We start from the raw sequence: 5,723 nt of genomic DNA, 5'->3' as shown, positions 1-5,723 counted from the left end.
TACAACAATAGTTTAGTTATATATTATAGACTTATAGAAAGATCTACTAAAAACATTAAAATGTTTTACTGGCACGCGAAATCTTAAATCCGAGTGAATAAGATTCGGCACACCACTTCTGAAAGGTTGCCAACCCCTGCACTAGATCATGCTCCCTCCTTGTCTACAGGACAGTAATAGTGACCATTGACCAGTTTGCAGCTGACCTATATGAACTTAAAAAGAACAGGAGTACTTATGGCACCTTAGAGACTAACAAATTTATTTCAGCTTAAGCTTTCGTCCGCTACAGCCCACTTCTTCAGATGCATAGAGTGGAACACACAGACAGAAGATCTTTATACATACAGAGAACATGAAAAGGTGGAAGTACCCATACCAATTGTAAGAGGCCAATCAATTGAGATGAGCTATCAGTAGCACCAGAAGAAAAAACTTTGAAGTGATAATCGAGATGACCCATAGAAGGTGTGAGGAGAACTTAACATGGGGGGGGGGGGGGGAAATTCAATTAGTGTAATGACCCAACCATTCCCAGTCTCTGTTTAGGCCTAAGTTAATTGTGTCTAATTTGCATATTAATTCGAGTTCAGCAGTCTCTCTTTGGAGTCTGTTTTTGAAGTTTTTTTCTTGCAAAACTGACACCTTCAAGTCTGTCACTGAGTGATCAGAGAGGTTGAAGTGTTCTCCCACTGGTTTTTGAATGTTATGATTCCTGATGTCAGATTTGTGTCCATTTATTCTTTTGCGTAGAGACTGTCCAGTTTGGCCAATGTACATGGCAGAATGGCATTGCTGGCACATATCACATTGGTAGATGTGCAGGTGAACGAGCCCCTGATGGTGTGGCTGATATGGTTGGGTCTTATGATGGTGTCACTTGAATAGATATGTGGACAGAGCTGGCATCGGGCTTTGTTGCAAGGATAGGTTCCTGGGTTAGTGTTTTTGTTGTATGGTGCGGGGTTGCTGGTGAGTATTTGCCTAAGGTTGGGAGGCTTTCTGTAAGCGAGGACTGGTCAGTCTCCCAAGATCTGTGAGAGTGAGGGATCATCTTTCAGGCTAAGTTGTAGATCTTTGATGATGCTACCTCTACACCAACATTCCACACAAAGATGGACTACAAGCCATCAGGAATAGCATCCCCGATACCATCACGGCAAACCTGGTGACTGAACTTTGTGACTTTGCCCTCACCCACAACTATTTCACATTTGGGGACAATATATACTTTCAAGTCAGCGGCACTGCTATGGGTACCCGCATGGCCCCACAGTATGCCAACATCTTTATGGCTGACTTAGAATGACGCTTCCTTAGCTCTCATTCCCTAACACCCCTACTCTACTTGCGCTACATTGATGATATCTTCATCATCTGGACCCATGGAAAAGAAGCCCTCGCTGAATTCCATCATGATTTTAACAATTTCCATCCCACCATCAACCTCAGCCTAGACCAATCCACATAAGCGGTCCATTTCCTAGACACTACTGTGCTAATAAGCGATGGTCACATAAACACCACCCTATACCGGAAACCCACTGACTGCTATACTTACCTACATGCCTCCAGCTTCCATCCAGGACACACCACACGATCCATTGTCTACTGCCAAGCTCTAAGATACAACCACATTTGCTCCAATCCCTCAGACAGAGATAAACACCTACAAGATCTCTATCAAGCATTCTTAAAACTACAATATCCACCTGCTGAAGTGAAAAAAACAGATTTTTCACAGTCTTATGATGGTGTCACTTGAATAGATATGTGGACAGAGCTGGCATCGGGCTTTGTTGCAAGGATAGGTTCCTGGGTTAGTGTTTTTGTTGTATGGTGTGCGGTTGCTGGTGAATATTTGCTTAGCCTCCTAAGCTTATCTGTAAGGACTGGTCAGTCTCTCAAGATCTGAGAGAGTGAGGGATCATCTTTCAGGATAGGTTGTAGATCTTTGATGATGCGCTGGAGAGGTTTCAGTTGGGGACTGAAGGTGGCGGCTAGTGGCATTCTGTTATTTTCTTTGTTGGGCCTGTCCTGTAGTAGGTGGCTTCTGGGTACTCTTCTGGCTCTGTCAATCTGTTTTTTCACTGATTATCACTTCAAAGTTTTTTCTTCTGCTGCTACTGATAGCTCATCTCAATTGATTGGCCTCTTACAATTGATATGCGTACTTCCACCTTTTCATGTTCTCTGTATGTATAAAGATATTCTGTCTGTGTGTTCCACTCTATGCATCTGAAGAAGTGAGCTGCAGCCCATGAAAGCTTATGCTCTAATAAATTTGTTAGTCTCTAAGGTGCCACAAGTACTCCTGTTCTTTTTGCGGATACAGACTAACATGGCTGCTATTTTGTAACCTGTCTATATGAACTTAGTATCTCCCTCCCCATCTGCTGGTTTTCAAAGCAGCTACTTTCCCATGCTTACATGGTGAGGTCACCAGATTTCACCTTCTTTACCGAAGCCCATCGCACTTTCTCACCCTCCCCTCCCCCCCCCCCCCCCCAAAAAAAAAAAAAAGGCCGCAGGAAATTCTCTCACTAATTTTCTGGGGAAAAGAATTTACAGGTAATTTCCTTGTCAAAAGTCCCTGTCTATAAATACAATCAAGACAAGAGTGACATGGCAAATAGCGCTTTCTCTCTGGAATTATTCAGTTCATCACTGATCCTCTCTATCTGGTTTCTAGTGCCTTTTGCTTTCCTTAGTTTACTTTGTTTAGTTCAGTCAGGAAGCTAGGTGCCAATAAGCTAGGTGATTTCAGGCAACAGCAGGAATTGATAAACTCCTGAAACCTTCCCAAACCTGGAGTCTGACATCTTTCCTGGGGCTTTTACACACTACCACTTACATCTGTATTAAGCCACCCTCCCACCCCCGGCGACAGTTATATGGACCTAAGGTCCCATGTAGACAGTGCTATGTCAGCATACAGCGCTTCTGTAGCACTTCTAGTGTAGACTAGGCCTTGTTTCCCACCTCCCTCCCTCCTGATTTCACCACTAAGCCACAACAAAAGCGTGACGGGTTGAAATGTAGCACATGGCAGCAGGTTTCTTTATCTGCAGATTTAAAGGTTGCAATCCCTGAGAAGGAAAGTTCACGTATTGCTCTCGTCACTGGCCCAGAAGGACCCCTTTTCTGTTGGAGGAAGAGGATAATTAAAGGCCGGGTTTTCAGAAGGTGCTGAGCACCCCCATCTCCTGGTGGCTTCAAGTGGAGTCGTGGTGGCTTAGGAGTTCTGGAGATCAGGCCGGAATGAGGCTCTGCAGGCTGCGCTGCCCATCTGCCTCAAAGGAAGGAAGTATTTTACACCTCAACAACCAAGAGCTACTGCTCAGGGAAGAGTCACCCTCAGGAACTGATGGAATTTTGAAACATCCCTCGTGATGAAACTAGACTGAACAGAGCTCTAACAGCTCTTTGGGTCGGGCCTGGGGCTCAGTGAGAGCTGCTACAGACTCCTTGGGCAAGTCACTTGGACCCAGATCCTCAAAGGGATTTAGGTGTCTAAGGGCACATCTACACTTAAAATACAGCACCAAGGTAGCTGCGCTGCTGTAGTGCTTGAAGATGCTCTAAGACGACAACAGAGAGCTCTCTTCTCAATTTAGCTAATCCACTTCCCCCAGACACAGTAGCTCTCCTCCTGACATTATCTACATGGGGTGTTAGGTCGGTATAACTGTCGCGTGGGGTGTGGATTTTTTACACCCCTGAGTGATGTAGTTATATTGATAAGTCGGTAGTGTAGACCAGACCTCACTGACATTGATTTCAATGGGAGTTCGGAGCTTAAGTTCTTCTGAGGATCTGGACCTCAATCCCTCTGTGCCTGAAGAGATCACCCTCTCCTGGGCCAAGAGAGGAATTTGCTTCCAAGATTTATTAGCTTCTTCGCTGTTGCTTTTTTTAAAAAATAAAAAAAATTATTTGTCGCACATAAAAATGCTGTTTACAAGCAATGAAATAAAAAAAGCAAATGAAAAGATTGGGCTGTAAAGAAAACGGTTTCAAAGCAGCCAAATGAGATCTAGAGTGACAATTCAATTACACACAAGATTAGTGTTGTTCCATCTACAGAGCCCAACATTTCTTACTGTGGTTTTGAACTCGGTTGAGGAGATAACTTCATAAAATACAAGTCTGATCAGAGAGATGGCATGCAGAAGCAGGAAAGGAAAACATGAGTGAAAATCAAAAACCCTTGTCCATATTGGAAAGAGAAATTCACAATTTCATTTTCCCTCCAAGTGTTGGCTCCATATTCATGATGGGAAATTTTTTTTTAGCATATTGATCAGCAGTTAGAGAGGTTTAGCGACTTCTGTGCTGCTTCCCTATAACTCCTGCAGGTGTTTCAATTGGAAATTTTATTTTTCCTTCCTCATCTGCTCTGTGATGGTAGAATTGCCACCTCATCCCATCCCTGTGGTGGTCAATCCCATGACAGCCTGCCTGGAAATCATTCAGAGAGCCTACTGGACTGTTATTTTTCATTGTCATTGCATCGACCATCTTGTTCACAGGAACCCTCTCCCCTCTGCCAGGAAGAAAACAACATGTGATGTTTGCAATGAACTCGCTCTTAGGATAATGTTGAACACTGAAAGGGAAACACCATGTATGATATACTTCATCATTGTACATTCAGGGGCGATAGGGTGACCAGATGTCCCAATTTTATAGGGACAGTGCTGATTGGGGGGGAGGGGGGGGGGAGGGAGGGTCTTATATTAGCACCTATTACCCTCCACCTCCGTCCCAATTTTTCCACACTTACTGTCTGGTCACCCTAAGGGGCGAGAGTCAGACTCTGATTATTAGTAGCTATTAATTGTATTGTGGTAGCATCTATGGCTCCCAGAGTTTTTCTAAGTTCTATACAAACAAAAGGACAAAAAGACTGTCCTGGTCCTGAAGATCTGCGCTAGGAATGATTCTGGGGTCACTTCTCTGGCCTGTGCGATTCAGGAGGTCAGACTAGATTCACCACAATAGCCTCTTCTGGCCTTGGAATCTATGAAGAGCTTCCAGTCTAAGTACTTTTGCTATATGTTAGGACTACCAACAGATCCCACTACTGACCTGGAGGGGCCCATTCAATTGGTCTCCAGGGAGGAGAGGGGAATTTTAGCTGTCTGATTCAGCTGCTGAATTGGGGCCTCTAAGGAGGACAGTTCCACTACTGGAGTTTTACGTGGAGGTTCAAGCTGGAACTGTGGAAAGCTGGGAATGTAAAAAAATTAGTGAAAAGTGAGACCACAGACTGGGGGTGAGGGGCACAGAGGCAGCCATTCCCAGTGTGGGGCAGAGGGAACCTGGGGGTGAGGTGTTCAGAGACAGCCGCTCCTAGAATCACAGGGAGTGGCACTTTGGGGCAACACTTTCCTTTCAAATAAAACGTAGGGTTGAATCAATTTAATATACAGTCCTCAAATTAAGGACATATCAGATATTAAACTGATAAGAACAGATATAACTTAAAACAATGTTTGTATGTCACGGTCCAAGAGACACAGACAAGGCTTTCATCTCAGGGCCAAAAGACCAAAACCATCAAGAGACTTGATCATAGCCTTTGATAGGCCGAGAGAGACCACTTGCACTTCGATCTTAGCAGGGTAGTTTGCTCAGAACAGCACCCCCAACACTTAGGTGGTTGGGAGAGTGGGGCTAAGTCTGCGAAAAGGGCGGGGAAGAGGGCAATATCAGCCTTA

At 44.4% G+C, this 5,723-nt stretch overlaps 1 pseudogene; it reads right to left on the bottom strand.

Moving 5' to 3' along the window:
- Nucleotides 1–5,408: 5,408 nt before the first annotated feature.
- On the bottom strand, nucleotides 5,409–5,496 carry LOC128837512 (U2 spliceosomal RNA; annotated as a pseudogene).
- Between the last annotated feature and the right edge of the window lie 227 nt (nucleotides 5,497–5,723).

This window comes from Malaclemys terrapin, chromosome 4 (genome assembly GCF_027887155.1).
Source record: "Malaclemys terrapin pileata isolate rMalTer1 chromosome 4, rMalTer1.hap1, whole genome shotgun sequence".
Lineage (NCBI taxonomy): Eukaryota > Metazoa > Chordata > Testudines > Emydidae > Malaclemys > Malaclemys terrapin.
This window is presented reverse-complemented; position numbering and strand designations above follow the sequence as displayed.